This window comes from Corvus moneduloides, chromosome 11 (genome assembly GCF_009650955.1).
Source record: "Corvus moneduloides isolate bCorMon1 chromosome 11, bCorMon1.pri, whole genome shotgun sequence".
Lineage (NCBI taxonomy): Eukaryota > Metazoa > Chordata > Aves > Passeriformes > Corvidae > Corvus > Corvus moneduloides.
The window spans coordinates 7,579,236-7,600,929 of record NC_045486.1 but is presented as its reverse complement, the minus strand read 5'-3'; the positions used below and the strand labels follow the sequence as shown (position 1 = coordinate 7,600,929).

The window sequence follows — 21,694 nt, the reverse complement described above, 5'->3', positions numbered from 1 at the left end:
GAAGCAGGGATGTCTTACGTAAAAAAAAAAAAAAATGGGATAGACAGAGAGGCAGAGAGACCAACACCAGATGCAGATCATTAATCCCAAAACTTGGCCCCCTCCACTTTTCCTCAGGGCTGCCATTTGTACCTTCACGTGCCTGCTGCCTGAGACCAACTGTGACAGACCCACTCCTCCTGCTGTCACCTCTGCTGCCTTCCACTCATTTTTGGCAGAGCCAAGGGTAAGGATCTGTGCTGTCAGTCTGCAAGGAGGACTTTGGTTTTTAAAACACCATCGAGTCCAGCAGCAGCTGACGCAGAAGGGGAGATGCAGCCCATATGCACTGCGGCTGATTTTAGAGACAATTTTCTGTGTTTCCTACCAACTCACCCAGTGAGACAGGTCTGACCCTGGCTGGCACCCTCTGGTGCACAGCCAGAGCTGGACAGTGAGGTGTGGCCATGAGCTCACGCTGTCCTGTCCATGTCCTCTGGCAGCGCTGAACCACACAAACACAGGGATGATCAGCACACTGCGCTGATGTTCCTGAGCATCACTGCCTGGCACCCCAATCCCCTCCATGTCAAGGCACCCCAAAAGGACCCTCCTCCACCGACCATCCTCACCCCAGCACTGCATGCCCTGGTATGATACACAGAGCACACCAAAACCAGAGTTTAATCAATCACTATCTCTTCCTCTCTCTTTTTTTTTTTTTAATCACCTTAATGCAAGAAGCTTTAGAGAGCTTAACACAATAAGGCTTTCATTGGCTCTAGCTTCCACTCGGCACTAATAAGATTTTTACTTTTATATGTTGAAACCAAATTTGTAACTGAATGTGAACAATCCAGATGCTCCTGTGGTTTCTTCCCCTTTGCTAGCCTGATAGGCTTCTCATCTGAAGACTTTTTAATAGTGTCCTTTAATGATGTCTACAAAAGCCTCATTAAAGCACTCTATTGTAATTTAAGCTAAATAAACTCAACACAGTTATTTTTGTAATCGCATATTTTCCTTGGGGCCTTTCCACAAACAATAAAGTGTTCACTGAAAATACATTACAAAGGAATTGCATAAATCTTCAGCTTATCTGGTGGTATGTTTTCCAAAGATCTAAGCCTTTGATCAGCAACAAATTAATTTTCCATTTACACAAAATAGAAGATGTATTTTCAGGATAACCAACTAACCCTGCAAGTCTGCATTGACATGGCAGCAGCTCAGGACTCCCTTGCTGCCGCCCTTCTCACTGCCTGACACTGTCAGGGTCGCTGTCACATCAGATGATTTTTATTTTATTTTTTGGTTTCAAACCTGTCTAACAGGGTGTTTCGGGTCAGTGGTTACATACTGAGGATTTCTTGTCTTAAGTCACTGAGCTCTCCACTGCACTAGCCATGCGCTGCCTGGCCCCACCACCAAAGCTGTGCATCCCCAGGACCAGGGGAACTGACTATGTCCATGCTCAGAGGCGAGTCTTGAGCCAGCCCAGTCCTGGACAAGTGACACAAGTCTGGTTTTTACCTCCTTAAACCAGATTGTACACATCTTCCCTGGCTGCCAGCAGGATTTTGGTGCTTCCCTCACTTTGGCTGGCACCACATGAGCCCCTGCTCCCAGTCAGGTGCTGCAGGGCTGCACAAACCTCTGGCCAAGCTCCCTGGACACCAGCAAAGGTCTGAGATGGCCATGCGTCTACTCCTACCCAGGAGACACAGTTGCCTGCTTTTTGTGAACTAAGAGAAAAGATCTGTTTGCTGCTTGCACCCAAACTGTGTTAAATGCACAGGGAAGTGGTAAATTCAGCACATTTTTGGATCCAGCCCTCTCATATGATGTCAGGGAGGGAATCACACATGCTGGGTCATGAACAAGAAGGGGCTTTTGCTATGTCTTCAAGTCTTAAATTTCCTAGTGTATCTAGGGAGATCAGATGTGGTCAGGAATGCACCTGGCTCCTCACCTCCCAACAGAGCAGTGGGAAGAAAGGTGCCCAAATGGGTTTTTATTTCATACCTGAGAGCAAGAAATGGCCCTGGATGATACAAAACCAGCCAGCAGATGGACTAGCACGTGCTGTTTCAGTACACCCCAAACTCCACAAGACTTCTACAATCAAGCCAACCTTGATTAAAAGAAACACCTCCAAAATAGAAAACAATAAAATTCTGAAAAGTGGCATCTCTATCTAAGCTTGGGTGGTTTCCCAGCCCCAGCCCTCTTAGGATCCTGGCCCAGTGCCCTTCATGGAATGCACAGAGCAGGTCTTAGGCAATGGCAAGGTTCCCAGCCTGTCTGTCCCAGGTTGAAGCTGGATGGAGTTCCAGTGTCCTCCAGATAGCCTGGCACTGCACACACATGACAGGTGATGTTTGCTGTCCTTCCCTTTGTTTTAATTAGCAATAACAACTTGTTATCGTGGCTTGACATTTGTTCATACTTAGGAATAAATTGCTTCCTTGAATGATGTGCTGACATTTCACCAGGCTTTCTATGTTTCTCTTGGTTTTAGTAGCTCATAACAATCAACGAAATTCATTACTCTTGCCACAAGCACCCACAAGATGTGCCAACCAGGGTGTGGAACTCACAGCTCAACTCATGGAAGTTAAAAGGTTTTAATGTTGCCTGCAAGAAGTCCAGGGTTTGAAATTTTATACACCTGAATTACAGAAAAAGAGATGCAAGCCACTGCATTGTTTTATCTGCCTAAGGACTCAACATTAAAGTCAGAGTAAAAATAATTCATTAAATATTAATTAAGTGTATAATTTGGACAGCGTTTTTAGTGATAAGCCTTCTGGCCTGCAAGTTATTTCATTCTCATCTGTTTTTAACTTAAATTTAACTTAAAAATTAAAAGGATGGTATTTAATAGCAAAAGTTCTCTGCTACAATATAATTCGTCAAAGCATTCTCACTGAAAGGAATCACTAGAGAACAGCCTGTGCCTCACCATCCTTAATGGGAATAGGCTGTCAGTTATACTCTAGTCCCATTTCTCCATGCTGTGTCAAGCCTTGTACATCAAACTCAATACACAAATCACCAGCTCCATCAAGATCATTAGAGCCGCTCAGTCTGTCAGGGAAAGGTCAGTGCATCGCTGCCTGCTCCAAACACAGCATCAATCACAGCCCTCATCAAAGACGGCCACAGCGGCAGGAGCATGCAGCTGGAAACCCACATCCCTTCCTCCTGCAGCAGCCTGTCATCCCCTAAACCTTCTTCTCTTCTTGTAGAACACAGCCAGGCTTTTATCTTATCATCGTCTATAGGGAAATGCAACTATATCGTCTGCTCTGGGAACAGGGGGATCAGGGGGAATCAGGACCTGCAGGGAGGGATTAAGACCGTTATCAGGAGAGGGCTGGCCAGAAACATGGCCACTGATTCTTACACTGGCTCCCCCTTCCATGGGGTCCCACACTGTCCCCACTCCCCAGGATGAGTCCAATGCAGGCAGTGTCACGGGAGCATCCCTCCTCACTGTGCCAGACCCAGACCCACACATGTGGAAACAGTCCTAGGGAAGGCTCAAAGCCATCCTTTAAGATGCTGGTTGTTTCCATCATAGCCACACTGAGGCATGGCTTGCAGAGAGACCACATTACCCTGCCAGGCTGCTGCTGGCCTTCCACCAGCCTGAGCCTCAGCCGTGGGGCTCCCAGCTTACGCGAACCCACGAGGGCATCATCCTGCCCACAGCTCAAGCACCAGGAGGGGTGGAAAACCCAATTGCTGGTGATTAACAGGGGACACCAGCATTATCCAATGCTACGGCTCCCACCAGACACTGCTCATTAAACATGATGAAACTACAGGCCATTTCTTCCTCTTTTTTCCCCTACCAAGCTGTGTCGAACACACAGCATTATCTTCAAAGGGCAAAGCAAACATGTTTGCTAAACATGAGCAGACTAAATACATCAGCCTTTTAGAAGCAATTATTGCTGCTAGAGACTTAGTGAGTCCCATTGTTTTGTGGCTCAGCCAGCTCCTTTGGAGTGGGCTGTTCTGCAAAGCCAGCACCCTGTGACAAGGCGTAACCCCTCCCCAGGGAAATAAAAAACAGGTGGGCATCCCATGGAGTGGGGCTTTCTTTCTGCTGAGTGTTCAACTTACAGTGTCTCCTTGCAACAAAATAACAGCAGTTTGGAGGTCAGCTCGGCTGCTGACTGAGGACAGGGTTAGCCAGGCTCCTGCAGCAGAGGTTTGAGGCTGTTTCTGGAAAACTGTGGATGGGTTAAAGCTGGGAACCTTCCTGTGGTGTCTCCTGTCTGGAGGGGATTACTCTGACCAGTAGTTAGCCTGGCTGCACTGGTGGGGGGGGGGGGGGGCGGGGGAAGAGGGAAAAAGCCCTCTTCTCTCCATCCCAAACAAGCTGGGCAGCTCCAGACCAGGGTGGCTCACTTTGCTGAGATTTTTAAAAATGTGTATTTGCAGAGTCAGGGAAACATCTCCCCTTTCCATGGCCTTAATTCAGGGCAAACAGCTCAATCCCCAAAATTCCTTCTTTGTACAAACTGTGATCATTCCCTTGTGCCAGTATGGAGAAGCAGAGGCAGAGTGCAGTCGGGCTCCCTGGGGTAATAAGCACTTCCAGTGTATCTCAAAAGAGATGAGCAACCAGGGATGGCCAACCTGACAGATGGGGGAAGGAGAAGGGAAGCTAATGATACCAGCAAGACGATTGTAATTAGTGTAATAAGCAGCAATCGTAACCCAACAGCTGCCTTTCCCTCCCTGAGTGTCTGCTGCATGCACCAGCGCAAACCATGGCCAAGGATTTTGACACTTGCTGCACTCTGAACATCTCTGCTGTGAAAAAAGTTCTGACTTTGATAGTTTTCATTCCACACAAGACATAGAGCAGAGCACTTATTCCAGCCTCTACACCTTCACCTGAGTGAGCAGCACCGTGTGCTTACAGAAGGGACATGAAACTGGGTTTAGTTTTAATGTCAACTGTGAAAACTGTGTTTTGCTTGTGACTTTGAATGAAAGGTCGTCTCCTCTATGTTGAGGCAAACCTGCCATGCTCAACTTTTTGAAGTGCCTGAAGCCTCAGAAAAGCTGCTCTACAGCAAATGGCAAAACATGACAAATATAATTTTTGGTGGGCATATATAACCAACCTCCACTGATGGGTATTTGTCTAATGTCCTTCCCTGGCGCATGTTTAAGCTAAAGTCCCTTGAAACACAACAACAAAGCCGACAGTGAGCCAGAAAAAACTATGTTCTTCCACCAGTTTTAGGGGTTGGATCAACATCCACAGTCAGCATAAGAGTTGCAAATCTGCTGATGTGACAAGCTACAGGACCTCAATAACAAAAATATGCTGTGTCTTAGACCCAGACTAATTCTGAATCATTTCTGGTGCTCAGTCTCCAGGAGGGAATGCTCTTCTCACTTCCTTTCTGTTATCCCTTGGTCCAACGGAGGTGGTATGGGGAAGCAGTCACATCCTCAGGGTATCTGGATATTTTGGCAGTAGTTAAGGATTCAGTTCCCAATGATTTTTAGTGGGTGTTAAGACACTCAGAAAGTATCTGCTATGAAGATGTTTGGAGGTGTGAGCTCTAAGCTCTTCAAGCAAGGGACTATTTCCTGCAGTGCTTAAGAAAATGAGAGTATGATGACAACAAATAATGACAAGCTCAGAGAGCAGAAAATGTTTATGTTGAGGAAATTTAACCCCTATGAAAGGAAGAAGCCCAGGCTGGGCGGGAAAGCTCAGGAATAACTGCAACCAGGAGGTTTGCTGAATGTTTCCTGACTGACCAGCTAGGCAGTGAAAAGTCAGAGGCAAGTTAAAGCCATCTATGTGAGGTGCCACAAGGCATTGCTTCATGCACAGTGAAAAACATGACAGACCAGAGGCTGAGGCCCAGTGAGAAGCTCTCTGTGCTGCATTCCTGGCACAAACCACACCACTGTCCTGACTGCCATCAGGATCTCCTTTCTCATACAAAGGACAGGGGAAAGGTATCAGGAAGCCAAGAGCATGGCTACAGTCAAACCTTTCACTTGCTGCTCTGCTGAATGGTGCCAATGGAAATCAATTGGGGTTTCAAGTACATAAATGGATCACAGAGACATCTACGTTGAATCCATCCGCTAATTGGTCAAGATTAGCATTTATTTTATCCAACAGGCAGTCCAGGTAAAGGAGGTAATTCTCTCTCTGTATATGTCCCTTTTACACTTGTTAAAAAGTAGGACAAAGCTGTCTCCTGATGACAGTAATACTAAGAGGAACTTTCCACCGGGGGAGGTGCCTGTGGGTCTAGCCTGATCTGGGCATATCACTTGCTGTGGCTGGACAGGGCCGGCATCATGGACCTTCAGCCCCAAATCCCAAATCTGGCAGACCTGTGCAACTACTACAGTTTTTGACACGAGCCTGAGGCCAGTCTTGGGCTCACAGTACTGGTCCAGAACAAGGCATCCTAAAATCTAACACAAGACCCCATATCATCTCAAAGGAAAATTTAAACCATCAGGCTGCTACTGCTTCAGACTTTCCATTAACACTATGGGAAACCCAATACATTTTGCTGTGATCCTGTATCGGAGGATGCAATGGCCAGCAAGTAAATTCAACCATTTAAATAGCTTTACTTAACAAATATAAGAAACACTTTTGATTTACAGCATCAGAGTAATTCGATACCTTCTATGCTGTTAATGAAGCAAGCATTAACACCATTTTATCATCAGTTCTAATCTTCCTGGCATCATTTCATGCCCACAGAACACTCACTCTGTAACACGGTACCTACAGCTCATGCTGGATGAGGCCCCTGGCTACAGCTGGTTTCCAGCACTCTGAGAACTCAATCTCTGCTAATCCCAGGCCTTTACATCACCTCAGACTGGAGCAATCTAAAAAGGAGACACATGAAGTCACTTAGGCTTATCTCTCTAATTGCCTGCCTGCAAACCAGGGTTTGGTGTCAGCCACTTGCACTCCCATCAGACACAGCAGCCAGACCTAAAATATTTACCACAAGCATTTTGAGAACGGTAAGTGAAACTACTGAAATCCTGGTTACTGCTGCAACTCCAAATGCAATGCCAGCTACGAGGGATGTGTCTGGTAACAAAGCCAGCGTTCATGCCTTTCCTCTGCTGCAGCCCTTTCCAGGTCTGTGGCTGTGCAACACAGACTCCAATTCTCTCGGCAGCTTTCTTGAACTGCCCAGTGCCAACAGAGTGAAAATGCTAATGAATACTGTTCCATAAATACTTAATGCACATTTTCCTGTGAGTCCTGCTGTGATTAAATAGCCACCTCATTACTCAGTACCATCTTTCTTTCTTTTTTATCTTTGCACAAAATACCAAGAGTTGGAACTATATCCATACAATCGAGCTTCTGGAAACATCACTGCATAAACCAACACCAACAGGGCAAAATCCAAACATCGATTTCCACGGAATGCAAAGAGAAATCAAACCCTGCTAAGAGCACATATTTCCTCTGAGCTACCTCCTCCTAGGATCAGCAGGAAGAAAAGCAGAGGAAGAAAAGCAGAGGGCCCTTGCTTGCAATACATTTTGTCCTTGAGTCTAGTTTATTTGGTTTTGTCATCTTTTTCCATTGCATTTGGAGGTCCTTGTCACAATGCGGGTCCACTGCAGGCACCCCCCAGATACATGAATCCCTGCGTACCACCCTGGGGCTGGCTCTGCTCTGACATCAACTCCTGAACAGCTGCAACAGGAACTCTGCTGTTCTCCCCCAACTGCAGCTTGGAGGGTGTCCATGATTTGTCCAAGGTTACACAAACCATCCAGGACAGACATGTAAGGGAACATGGATCACCCAGAGACATTTGCTGTATCGGTGACCGTGGTGTCCAAAGCACAGCTGACGACAAGATCCACCATGCCTGCATGCACAACATCATGACAATCATTTAGGAATCATGACATAGAAATATTAGAGTATTGTTTTTTTGGACCATTAGAATTCATGTATTTGAGTCCTTCCCACCAACCCTCAACTATTTCACAAACCAACTAAAAAGCTGCAATTCCTTTGGGATACCCAAGACCACAAGGATAATGCTGAGAGCCCAGAGTCAGTCAGGGTTGGCGGCACTGGGGTTGTGGGACTGTGTGTGCTGCCAAACGTGACACGTGGGATTTCCAGCACTGCCATCCAAGCAGGTCCTGGCTGGAGTGAGTGCTGGTGCTGGAGATATATTTGTGCTGCTCCCTGTGGTTTTGCTTTGCAGGACAACGCTCTGCCTTTCACACGGGCCACAGGAAACATTTTCTCTGAGAGAGGAAAGTTGTACAGTCCAAATTCATGTCAAACAACTAAAAATGCAGAAGACTCAAAGGACTAAAGCTTGTGTACGTCAGAACTTTTGGTTCCCCCCAAAAACGTAATTTTTTTTGGCGCGGATGCTTCAATGTAACTAAAGGCCAAGCACTTAGTTCCATTTTAGCAGGGAGAGTCCCAGCTCCTCTCTCTCCAATTTAAATATGGAAGCAGGCTCATTATACTGTATGTGTTTCAGAGAGTTCTGCGCCAGAAGAGAGTGTGAAGCTAAGGCTAATGAAGAGAATATCATTAAGAGTAATAAACAGTACAAAAGCAAGAACAAACAGGCTGGTCTGAAGCATGGGCTGCTGCTACATGTATCACAAGAAGTTTCCAAAGAGAAACATTTGGGCCTCTTTGAGACTCGGGAAAAAGCGCAGCAAATGAGGGTGTCTGGGGAATACTGGTGAGGAAATGCTGGCAGCTGGAGAGGTTGCTTTTGAAGTGCTGTATGGAGACACTGGGTGGTCAACACAGTGCCATGTGCTAATGCATGGGAAATGTAAAGACCACTGGCGATTAAAAGATGCTTTATCCCCTTCAGAACTGGTCCTGAGACACAACCCCAGCCTTAGTCCAGTTAATACACACAAAGGACCACTTCAACTTATTTTGTTTGTCTGCATAACACAGACGCCAGGAATAAATGTTCATCTACATCTCATTTCAAATTCGTGCTGCCAGGACACTCAGCCAGCAAGAAGTACCAACATCTCCTGGAGTCAGAACTGCACATGCCAGCACATTTCCACTGCCAGCCTGAAAGGGCTGGTTGGATTTATAGATCACCACTTCCACGAGTAAAGCGATGGTGCCATTTTGCTCAGCCTCTGGAAGCAGCTCACTTCCAGCCCCCTCAAGGCAGTTTTGCTGGGAAGGACCTGGTGGTGGCTGGCAGGATGCTCCAGCACAGCTGGCATGGTCCCCTAATCACCATGCTATCACCATGTCCGTCCCACAGAACCCTGATGTGGCAGCACCAGTGAAGCCAGCTCACCTGAGCTCTCTTCACTGACTTAAGATGATCTGCATCCTGGAAAGGGGAAAAAAAACCTTTAAAAGAGAAAAAACAGGAACTTTTTTCCCCTTCTCTGGGTGAACAAATAGACTCATTTAAGGTGTAAGTAGATGAAGTAGCTAATTAAGGAAATAACTGATAACTAAATCAAGATCATTAGATGAAGCAGCATGTTGCTGCCATTACTTAAATGGTAGCTGAGCAAAAACACGCTCATGCAACCTGGGACTTCAAAATCTACAGATAGCCTGATCCACACAGGGAGAGCTTCCCATGTCACCCCACCACTGGGGCCAAAGCCATCGAGGAAAACACTCAAACCTCCTGGTAGTTTCCTACAGTATGAACATTTAATCATCCCCAGCCAGCACCATAGAAATCGCAAGTGAATGATTCACACGTTGAGAGAAATTTGCCATAAGCAGCAGCAGTGTCTTCTGCCCTAAGAGAAGGGCAGAACACTGCCTGTTTCTGGCAGTGGGGAGAACAAACCCTCTGCAGAAATAAAATCAAATACATTGGGCCACATGAATTTTGCTTCTGGCATCTTGTGTTGACTGTGCTCCTCAGCCAGCTGCTCCCAGGATGGACTCTGGGATTTCTCTACCCACCCCCAAGGGGTGTTTGCACACCAGTGCCACATCTCTCACGAATTACTCCACCAGTTGCACAGACAAAACATCTGCTGAAGGAGAGAAGGAATCCTAAAGCACACAAATAATTTGCACTGCCTAAACAAAGGCAAACAGAGGATGCGGTTAAACCCCCACCCACCACCCAGCAAACAGACCCAGGAGCTCTGCCCACAGGCTGCGGGTTCCTCTGCCTCCTCCAGCAGGAATGAATCCTTGTTTCCAACTAAAACCGCAGGCTACTAACATAGCCTCCTTCTGTTTAATTCCTAAATTATCCTAAAGCAACTGAATTCAGCCAGTTGATTAAGTACTTAAAACACTTTGTTTCCTTCAAAAGAAGCTTTTGTTTTGCTGGAAAAAAAATTGGACTTTTTCTCCTGAATTCATACTAACAAAGGCATAAGAAACCCAACATCCCAAAGCTAAAATACTGCTTTATCCTGCATTAAATACAGCTGCCAAAGGCCCAAAATCCGCATTTTGTCATTCCACATGTATCCTTGCAACAGCTGAGAAGACACACAGCACATCTGGAAACTCAGAGCTGAAGATAAGCTGCAGCCTCTTGCGGGGTTTTACTCTTCATGGATTTTAAAGAGAGTGAAAAAGCAGGAGCAGCTCAGGGACTGGAGACAGAACTCATGTTTGCAAGGAGAAGTTTTGCTGTGTCCAGATATTAAATCAAATATTAGCAGAGGATACAGCACAACCCTGCTCCTGTGCCTGGCCCCTGACAGCCCTTGCCTGTCCTGGACTCTGCCTACAAAGGGAACTGATGCTCGCAAAGGCAGGCAGGAATCAGGGCTGAAAAAGAAAACCATTTCTTAATGCAAACATTTGTAGAGCATTAAAGCCACTTATACTTTCAGATGCTGTAAATGGGGTGTGATTACTTACCCTGGCTAAATAGGCATTCATACGCTGGAAAAGCCCCATGGAATGGGTAAGGGCAGAGGGAAGGACGGGCAGGACAGACCCTGGAGCATCCTCAGCGATGGCAGTGCCCGGGCTGGAGGCTGCCTGTGCCCTGCCAGTGGCTGTGGGAGGGCAGGTCCCTGGCGGCTGCCCCGGCTGCTGGAGTGACGCTTGCTGCAGTTTTAGCTTATTGGTGAAAATCTTAAACCTTGCTCCAATCCTGTCCCTTTACCCAAATGTAGCTCTCTGCAGAGGCAACAGCCTTTCCAGTTTTGACTAGCGGTATGAAAGGAGTTACCTTGCCAATGTATAAATCACACAAAGAGAAGCAACAAAAAAACCACCTCCACGTTCAATTTGTTTCACCTCTTTCTCACAAAAAAAAGTTTCTTATTTACTTACTTGGAATAACAGCCATGTGAGAGCATTGAAGAAAGCCGGCAACTCTCAGCCTGTATCACCAGATCAAAAATCAGTATGGTAAGTATCAGGATGCCAATAGAAGCACTATTTGTAAGAAAGTCTACCAGTGCTGCTGTCACATGTGGGGCAGGACTGTAAGATGTACAGAGAAGGCTTGCAGAAACCGTCAGCACATGGTTCCTGAAGTTATACTGAATTTCACAAAGGTAACTACTGAATCATAAAGTGCTGCTGGCAAACAGCCTGACTGGCCAAAATATACGGTTTTCCTTTTTTTTCAGCTTGGCGCAGACATTAGACTGTAGAGACATGTCCTTCTCTCCTACACACAGACCTAGATGCTTGACCCTGGTGCTCACTTTTGACACTCGGGCTACACTGGATCTGCAAGCAGCAGCTCAGAAAGCACAGGGCTACACTGTGGGCAGCTGCCTGCTGCAGGCAGTGACCTGGAAACCTGCATTCATTCGCAAACAACCGACAGGCAGGGATAAAAGCCTCTCATGCAACTGCATATTGCTGCACTCAGTTACAGATGTGCAACCCTGGAGCAGCTCCAGAGCATGGGCTGGCATCTGGGTGAGCTCTGAATGTGCTCACACAGCTCCTCCAAACAAGGGGGGAGTCAGTGGTCTGCACTCCAGGTGTCCCAGCAGACAGGCAGCAGAATCCAGATGTGGGCAAGCTGCCCCAGCCCTCACACAGGCTGGGGATTCAATGAGGTCTATTCATGGAGGAGTGAGCAGGGCTTCCAGGAACGCAGAGGAAGCATTTTGGAGGGGTATTCCCATTGTAAATCCAATAAGCCTCTTTGCATTCTAACCCCACCACCACTGCAAGCTTTAAATATAGAAGTAATCAAAACATACATTAAAAGAAGAACTTAGAATTTGGCAGTGTTAATCTAAGAACCATCCCACTGGGGAGCGGGGCTCGAAGAGCACTGGCAGCCTCAGGGAGGGCTGAGCCTGGCTCTCCAGGAACAAAGGCAGCTTACAAACCAGGTTTGCCACGTGAGAGCCTAATTAGAGACCGAAGCCCACACAGCAAACAGACAGACTACAGAGGAAATTGGAGTCTAATTTACATGGAGAACGATTACGTACTGCAACCAATTAGTGTCAAGCTGACTGACAGACTACCCAAAATATATTCTCCCCACCCTCCCCTGCAAGTCTGAGTTTTCCCTGCTGTGTTATTTAACCTGGGTTGTTCGGTAGGTGAGCAGTAGCACCTCACCACTAGACATGAGACAGCAAATGGAGACCTTCTGAGCTTCCCCGTAACAAACACAGAGTTAAAGCCACCCTTGTACACCCAGTGCCAGCCTCAGCCAAGCCAAACACAGCATCATCAGAGAGCAGTGTAATGTATTTTCTTCCCTGGTCTTAAATCCTCGAATGACACCCTGAAGATCCCAAAATTAATTCTTTAGGAGAGGTGCTCACTGTTTCCTGAACATGTATTCTGCATGGGGACTTTCACACCCTCATTTGCAACCACGCAGTAGGAACTTCAGGTAAAGGCTGCATCCACAAAGTCTTTGCAATGTGCTCAGGCTGTGGGTTTTGGGTCCCAACCCATGTTGCTGGTCTCTGTCACTGGAAAGCACCATCCCACAGCATCGCTGCCGCTACTCAGGACACTCAGCTCCAGGTACCTGCTCATGAAACAGCCCTTTCCTCTCTGGCCGTGCTGTTCCCCATGCACTGGCAGGACCTTTGCTGCTCTCTGGGGAAACAGGGAATCCCACTGCTGCTGGAGGGAGCCATGTGGACACAGAAACTCCTCCTTGGCTGGCACAGCAAAGGGGTGCCCATGGTCCCATCAGTGCCTGTGCTGGGCAAGGACATCACCTTCATTCAGTGCATCTCTCTTCAGCTGCCCTGAAAGAGGACTACTTCATCACGCTTCCCAAGAGACAAGCCTGCTGCTAGCTCTGCATAAAACCTGCCCCTTCTCCCTATTAATTAGTCCCCAAACTGATAAGCAGACTAAAAACTCCTGAAGTGCACACATGGAACTGACCAAATGCCATTTACCTTCATTTTACTGTTACAAAAGAAACAACTCATTCTATCATTTTTTTCCTTCCCAGCACCATGCTCATTATTAACAGGACTGACTAATTGCTGTCCTCTCTTCCACACCCTGGCATGTGCATTTGGAATGCACAATGACAACAGCATTTCAATACAACTTGCTGTCTTATTCTTCACAAATTCCTAAGTATGGTCTGTCTGAGCAGCCTCTCTGACTACTCAATCAGAAAGCTCTTCTGTACACATGCTCAGGCACACAATGACCACATTTTGGATATTTGAGACCAGACAATCAACCCTTCCTTTGAGAAACACCAATATTAAACATATTTAAAGACTTTATGAGTCTTCTGCATGGATGAGATAAATAATTTTTTTAATCTCTGCAGGCTGCATGGATATATGGCATTTTAAAGGAAAGTTATCCTATGTAGTGGGTTTTGTTTGTAACCGGGCAGAAACACCAATTTAGTGTAGTGGTTTGGTCCAAAATACTCATTACTGTTTACCTTCTGTGAGATGAGAATTAGGAGAAAAGCAAAGCAGGCACCAAACTTGAAAGAATATAAAGTTTATTAATAGAACTAAAAGAAGGGAAAAAGAAAAAAAAAATCATACCACATCTTCAGAACACTTCTCCTCCCCCCACCTTTCTCCCTTCTCCCAGTGACAATGTAAAAAGACAACCCTTGAGATGTTCAGTCTGTTTACCACTTCCATAATAACCTTTTTCAGTCCATTTAGGAAGAGGAGTCTCTCTTGCCCATGCTATGAAAACATTATCACAACGAGCCAGCCGCCTGGGTTGGTTCTTTGCTCGCATGTGAGTCCCTTCCCCCGACTTGCAGCTTTTCCCACAGCTGCTTTCGAGGGTCCAATCTTGAGCTACTGGGGTACAATTTTAAGGTTGAGCCGTTCAGAAATAAAAGTTCTCTTCATCCATCTCTGGGAGCATTTCCATCTCTGAAAACAGAGGCCCTTCTCCTTCCCTGGGAGCAAAGGGTCCTCCTCATCTTCATCTCTAGGACTATCTCTGGGAGCATCTCTAGGAACAGAGGTCTTCTCCTTCCAATTTGGAGCAAGAGTCCTCATCACTTCAATCTCTCCCTGTTCAAACTTCTCATGAAATTACAGCTGCTTCAGCATTTGCCTATCTCAGCACAGGTGCTTTTGCTCACAATTGCAGTTTGAACGCTCCACCCCCCATGCCTTCATGAAATTACAACGGGTACTCTGATATATCATAGTCTATCACCACCATAGCGTTACAACAGAATTTCAGCTTTAAGCATCTCCTCTTTCTCCTCCCTCAGGATTTCAGCTCTTCACAGCACTAAAAGGGTTAATCTCACCCGGGCCTTGCAGCTGGAATGTTGCTTATCGCTGTTGGTCACATGATCTTTGCTGGGCATCGGGCAGCTTCAGCTGAATCTTCATCTTTGGCCTCACTGGAGAGGGGGAGTGGCCCATCTGCACGTAGCAGGGCGGGGGGGGGGGGGGGGGGGGGGGGTCGTGGGTGGAACAGGGCCCATCGGCTCCAGGATGGCTGTGGCCCAGCCCAGCCCAACCAGAGCAGGTCCCGGCAGGGCCCGGCAGAGCTGCTGCCCAGTTAACAGTCCTCTGGCTGGAAGCAAGAGAGACAGCTTCCCGGGGTTTGTCCATTCTTAAATGTGGACCACAGAGGCGGTCAAAATTCTAAGCGGCTTAAAAAATTGTCCATATTCAAACTAGCCAGCTGATAGGTTCTGTCAGGTCATAGAGGAGCTGTAAGCACCTCTTTGCAAGAACATCACTTCTGGGACTGTGCTTGCTAACCCATGACATTCTATAAAGAAAACTTGGAAGAAATGCTTGGTGAAGTTTTATCTAGTAACTGTTTGGTAATATCTGGAGATAGCCAGGACCTCAGATGGGGTAAAGCATCAGCAGGAATCCTTTGAATTTCAGCTCACTTCACATCAATGGTGCTAAATAAACTTACACCACAGAAGCCCCATCAAGAGAGGTAATGCAGGATCATCCCACATGGGTTTCCTTCGGGTACAGACACCAAATCCTGGTGGCTCTGGTCTCCCTCTTGGTTAAATTAAAAGTCTCCATTAATCACCAAGTGGATGCAATGAAAATGCACGTGTGCTCATGCTCCTCAGAATTAGGCTGTTAATCTGCTGCTGGTGCTCCTGGAGTTTATCTCCTCCACACCTCCCTTCTCCCCCAGGAACTGCCTCGCTGCCACTTTATCTGCAGCTCTAAGGACAACACATGATGCTTTGTTTTTAAATTCCCCTCCAGTGCTACCCCTGAACCAGCTCTTCAGAGAGGGGGGCTCCACCAGCTGTAATTCCCATTCATTCCTCTTATAATTAACAGGTCAGCTCACTCCACCCTGACAGCAGTGGGCTTCAGAAGTCCAACTCTATCAAAATTATCTATGCATGAAATACAATCATCACAGGAACAAACACCTCACTGAGACTTTTATCAGCTGTGTGCTTCCTGCTTGCTGTTGTGCCACTAATTTAGAGAGGCACAGGCTTTAGAGAGAGTGGGGAAGGCTTCAGCCTCATTGCTCTGCAGTGGCTCCAGGCACAGGAACCTCTCCTCTGTGCTGGGCAAGATGTTAATTATAAAGCTGTGGAGGCAATCACTCCTGGAGAGGGGCAAGGGCAGGTCGGAGTGCAGGGAAATTACAGAAACATGGGGAGTGTATCCCATTAGGGCTGGTGGCAACTACATGCACTGATCAAGGAGGTGGGCTTCCCAGAACACATTCTGAAATTACCAGGAGGGAAGGGAAGGTGAGAGAAAGAAGGAAAAAAGGAAAAAAAAAAAAACAAGAGCAGCAAAATAACCTTCAACAACAGCTGAGACATCCTCTGGCTGCCTGGGATCGGGGACAGGAGAGCCGCCTCCTCCCTGCAGGCAACACATGCTGGTGGTCACTCAGGGGAGACCCACAGAGATAAAAGGCAGTATGACCAGTTGAAAAATGCTTGTAAAAACGCTAATGGTCTCAGGTCCTTTTAAGCCACCTCAAGCACTACTAAATCACTTTTACTTACTTTCTGGTGGATTTTCCTTAGGTTTAAGCTCCCCATGTTTACACTGATGCACTGCACATCCCCGTGTGCAGGTCAAGGTCTGTGTGGATCCACCAGCCAACCCACAATGCAGGCATCACTGCCACGTTCTGCAGGTCCTTTTTCCTCTCATCTTCCCACTTTTTTCACTGGTTTCAACAGGAGAAATGAAGAAACCAACTTAACATCTTCCTTTCAATGTGCACTATTGGGAGTTATTGTAGTAATAAAAACTAGAAGGAAAGGCAAGAACTTGCATTGCAACCACTGTGCAGCCTTGCAGTCTTGACCCTGGAACTCCTGACAATGTATCACCACACATTATTATGAAATATTCATATTAATCCCAATTGTAAAGCTCTATGTTCAGCCAATTACACTGCTTGAGTGGCTGAGTGCTCCTGGAGACCTTTGTACTCTCCTTTTTATATTCTTTTTAAATGCTCTCTTAGGGAAAGGAATGGTTTCTGCAGAGATCAGCCACCCTGCTCCTTCCAGCCTCACCATGTGTGTATAAAATGTTCTTGGCTGCTTTCAAACACTGCACATTAATCTGTGCAATGGAGCCTGTCTCGTTCAGCATTCCATCATTTCTCTTTGAGACGGGTAAGACAGAGCTGTTCCACTTGGCATCACATCACCTCCCTGCCTCCTTCCCAGGTTTTTTTTGGGGTTTTTTTTGTATTGCCAGAATAGCTCACAAGCCATCACCCCTGGCACGTCTGGACCTGGAGAAGAATATATCGCTGTAGCAGTCCACAGATATATGAGATAAGCAGGGTGCTCAGAAACAGGACTGGAAGATTATGGTTTTAGCACTTCAAATTATGAAAAATACCAGTGCTCCCTTCCTGCAGCTTAGGACACATTACTTCTTTCTCCCCCAGCCAGTTCTTTGCCAATGTCTTAACTGGAGGGACAAAAACTGTTTCTTGAGTTAAGGGCTGCTGGAAACAAACCCCAGAGAGGTCTTTGAGTGGTGATGACTGGGCTTTGCTTGCGACCAGTGTGAGCACCATTGTTCCACCTTGACAAGCTCTTGCACTAATAAATCAGAGCATCTCCCACACACAAAGGGTGATCTGATACAAAGCCAAGTATTTTTACTAACCCCACTCCTGGGACATGGGTTTTCATGCCTGCCTGCCCAAAATTTACACATGTGAGGATGCCTGTTGCTCAGGCTACTGCCAGCCAGGCACCTCACTGGCTGCTTGAATGTGTGACCACTACCACACCTGAAGTACCTTCTGAACTACCCATGTGCCACCAAAGCCCAGACTAGCAAATCATGACATTTCTTCAAGTCTTTATTAAATACTAAAATGTTCTGTAGTTGCAGCCAATAGGGTTCCCCACAGAGGAAGCTTCAGCTGCAGCCTTCTCTGCTGGGAAGTATAAACTTGGCTGCGCCCCACACAGAAGAGATGCATTCATTGCTGGCCTGAGTGGTTCCTTGCCACGAGTTATGGAAGACATTTCCCTTCTTCACCCTACTCTCATCACCTCGGGTATTAAACTCCATGGAAACACCTAGAGACTGAGGAATGGAGCAGGAGCCAAGCGGAGAAGGACCACAGACCTCCTTCATGCCCGGTGCCAACTGCTTGATCACACCTGGGTTCACCATGAAAGGGATGAGTGTCCATAGATGGGGCTTCCCAGATGGGCAAATGGATGTGAAGGATAAAAGCTGCCTAAGGATGCATAGGCATTCTAAACCCTGCCAGCTGCTAGTAATCCAGCAGCCACAGGCATCTGCAGTACATCTCGTGTTTTGGAAGCTGCAATGGGAACACCATGCACTTTCCCTTATTTCCAATTATCCCTAAATCCTTGGCTCCCGGCATTTCCACAGTGATTAAACACACAGTTCTCAACACTGAAACCCCATAAAAACAAAAATCCATATGGGGAGTGTCCCCATAAACTGGCCGATACCTGCCAGCAGCTGTAATCTTGGTGCCATCAGATCTGCACAATAAACAAGTTCATTTTACTGGGGCAGGGTTTTTCTACAAAATGGAAATAAAAATTGGCTTGTGAAGATGAACGATGCCTGTGGAAGTTTTTTGCTGCACTTGATTAAATACACACAACAAACCCTTTTTTTTCTACTTGAACATCAAACTCAATAGTCTAAAATTAAGCCCAACAGGGTAAGTAAGATCCTGTATGGATTTCAAAAGATACTATCTTTTTTTTTTTTAAACCTGACTGCAACATATACACACTAAAAAATCACTTGAGTACCTCTGGCACCAAACATAAACAAAGGGAAAGCTAAAAATCATGTTGTGTTTTTATTGTGATACATCCTGCACCACAAAGTACAGCCCTGGTTTGCCATTTCATGACAAACCAGCTTTTTGCTTTTGATCACTTTAGTGTACAACCATGGATGTAAATGTATATTAGTATCATAAAAAGAAAACGGGAAGAAAAAGCCCAATCACAGAAGCACACCAACCTGAACCACATGCTTCCCAACCAAAGGGTATTTGTAGATACCAGAATTACCATTTCTCTTCCAGACAACTGATCCTTTTAATGAAAAGATAAGAAGCCCTAGAGAAATTCTGGCTGATCGTTATTAAATGCACAGGCCTCATGCATTTTTTTTTCCAGGAAAATGACTGAAGCTTGGCTTTAGCATAATCCTGAAGATTATTTACATCTTCCCTATTTTTTCCACTGCTGTTGAATAATCAGGGCTCCTTAGAAAACCGCTGCCAGAGAAACAGAAGTCTTTTTTCCCCCCCCTTCCTTTCCTCTCTCTTTTACCTGCTTTTATATATTCTTTCTTGCACAGAAGCAGTGAGGAGGTGTTGGAGGTTAGGATTTTTCTTTTTTTTTTTTTCTTTCTTTCAGGGAATTTTGTCCCATTTGTTGCCTAAGAGATGATAACAACCGGTACTTAAGAGACAAAGAATGTGGCTGGGAGGGGGAGGACAGGAGGGGTGCTGCTGGCTACTCTCTTAGCTTGGGGGGGGGCGGTTTCTCTGAGAAGGGCAGAGACACGTTGAGATTTTGGCTAGGGGGTGAGGGACTGGGCTCAGCTCCTCACTCTCTCTTTCAGCATCAGAGTGGAGACAGGTGGGGTTTCATGCCGGACCATTGGCACCCAGAGAATTCGCTGCCACTACGGAGCTGTTGTCCTCCCACTGCTTCTCGTACCGTGGGTGAGCCTTTGCTCATAAGAGCATCTCTTGAACTGGGACCTTTCCAACACCCGACCGTCCAACACCCGACCTCCCTGGGAAGGGGATCCCGACCCCGTCCCCCTTCCCGAAGGGCGCGTCTCTCGGCTGTGTGCGGCAGCTGCTTGCAGAAGCTCAGCAGCCACTGCCCAGCCCCGCTGTTTTTCTGTTGCTGCTTTGGGTTTTTTGCTACACTTTAACTAGACACCCCAGATCCTCCCGACCCCCCGCGGCTCCTGCTACGGCTGCGGAGTTCCTGCTACATTTTGTTTGCCACTCCGGAACCTGCTTGCCTCTGCTCCGAGGTCCCTGCTACAGCCCATTTCGCCATCCGGAGGGGCACCGGGACCGGCTGTCCCAGTGGGTTTGTAAAGGAAGCCCCTTCTCTATCTCTCCCGCCAGCGCCCCCTGCAGCCGCGGGGGAACCATCGCACCCGCCCTGCCCGGCCGGGAGCCACCAGCGCCCCTGCCGGCTGCGAGCGGAACTGCACCCGAGGGGAAAGGGCCCGACAGCCGAGAGAGGCTGGCACCGGGTTCTGGGTCTGTTTGTTGTTGCTGCCGTTGTTGTTGTTTGCCTTGTTATAAATATATATAGATACTAGTAAAGAACTGCTATTCCTTTTCCCATATCTTTGCCTGAATGCCCTGTAATTTCAAAGTTATAATAATTGGGTGGGAAGGGGGTCACATTTTCTGCTCCAAGGCCAGTTCCCACCTTTCTTAGCAGACACCTGTCTTTCAAACCAAGACAGGAGGCAAGCAGACATGAGAGAAATTCCTGGGAAGCAGCTAGGAAGGGGCAGTGTGCACACTGCCTCAATCCCCCTCCTCAATCCCCAGCTTCCAGACATTTGATGAAGGGGAGCTTAGGTTGCCTTTCAAGCAATTTTTTTTTTTGTCAGTAGAAAAACCTAAGAGAGTTAAAAATTGTGGCTCCTCAGAAGGCAATGGAAGGAGCTGTCTCTCCTCTTTGGAGGAAAGGGCTCCAAAACACTGCAGGTTCCCTAAATATTGGGATGCTTTGGGGAGGGACTCTTACATGGATGCTTCAAGACAGGCACTTTGCTTTCTGCCTCAGCATCCTTTATTATTTCCCATCACGTGACCTCCCTTCCTCTCCTCCTTCTGCCCTATCCACAGAGAATGCACAGGGAATGAAAACAATTTAATACCCTTAGACAGGCAAGGCTGCAACTGGCATGGTAATAAGGTCATTACACGCCTAAACACGCTTTCTGAAAATAAATTACATCCAGGTATAGAGATGTCCTGACTGCACTGTGCCCAGGGAATTATCTTAATGCAAAATTTCTAACAACCTGGTTTGGTTTGGTTATTTCAAAGCAAACCTGGCCTCATCAGGAGGCCAACAACAAGGGCTTGGCTGATGTGCAGCATCACAAATTTCAGCTCATCTCAGGTCAAGGGGAAGCCAAGAGGGCTGGTTCTCCACAGGGCCAGACCTTGTGTTAGAGCCAAGGGTCACCTCTCAACGCACCAGGGCACAGCCAGGCTAAGGGAGCTCTGCTCCACAACCAGGTGCCATCACAGGTCAGGACGAACATCTCATCCCACTTGTGTGACATGCTCCCTGTCACCAGCATGGGGACAGACACTGCCAAGGTCTTGCATAGAAAGGATCCCATCTGGAGTGCAGACTTGGTTAGAACTACACAGCAGCCTGGGTTGCAGGAGGCTCATTTGTAGTTATTAGAAGCGTGATACGGGCAAACGGGAGGACATCAATGGACACTGGTAGCTTCGATGGCACAAGTCTTTTTTTTTCAGTGGTCAAGAGGAAAAAACTCCCCTGTGCCCTTGAGCTTCTCTTAATAAACCAAAACTATGCAGAATTCTGTTTTTGGCGAGCTAACCAGACAAATCACTACAAAACCCACGCCAGGGGAAAACTAAAGGTCAAAATTTTTATTTTAACATGTGCATTCATGAAATAATTTAGGCTGGAAAAGACCTCTAAGATCATCGAGTCCCCCCATTAACTAGTACTACCATGTCCACCATTGACCATTGAACCCTGTTTGTAAGTGCCAC

At 46.9% G+C, this 21,694-nt stretch overlaps 1 protein-coding gene across 3 annotated transcripts in view; it reads right to left on the bottom strand.

Annotated features, from left to right (window-relative positions):
* Positions 1–21,694, bottom strand: part of PRICKLE2 (prickle planar cell polarity protein 2) — a 109,211-nt gene that overhangs the window by 47,157 nt on the left and 40,360 nt on the right. The window contains exon 1 of one of the 3 annotated variants that reach the window (XM_032120641.1): positions 10,880–10,943. The exons of the other annotated variants lie outside the window; for them this stretch is intronic. The gene's annotated coding sequence lies outside the window, so the exon portion shown is untranslated. Of the gene's footprint in view, positions 1–10,879; positions 10,944–21,694 lie in introns of those variants that run through there. 3 annotated transcript variants of the gene reach the window in all.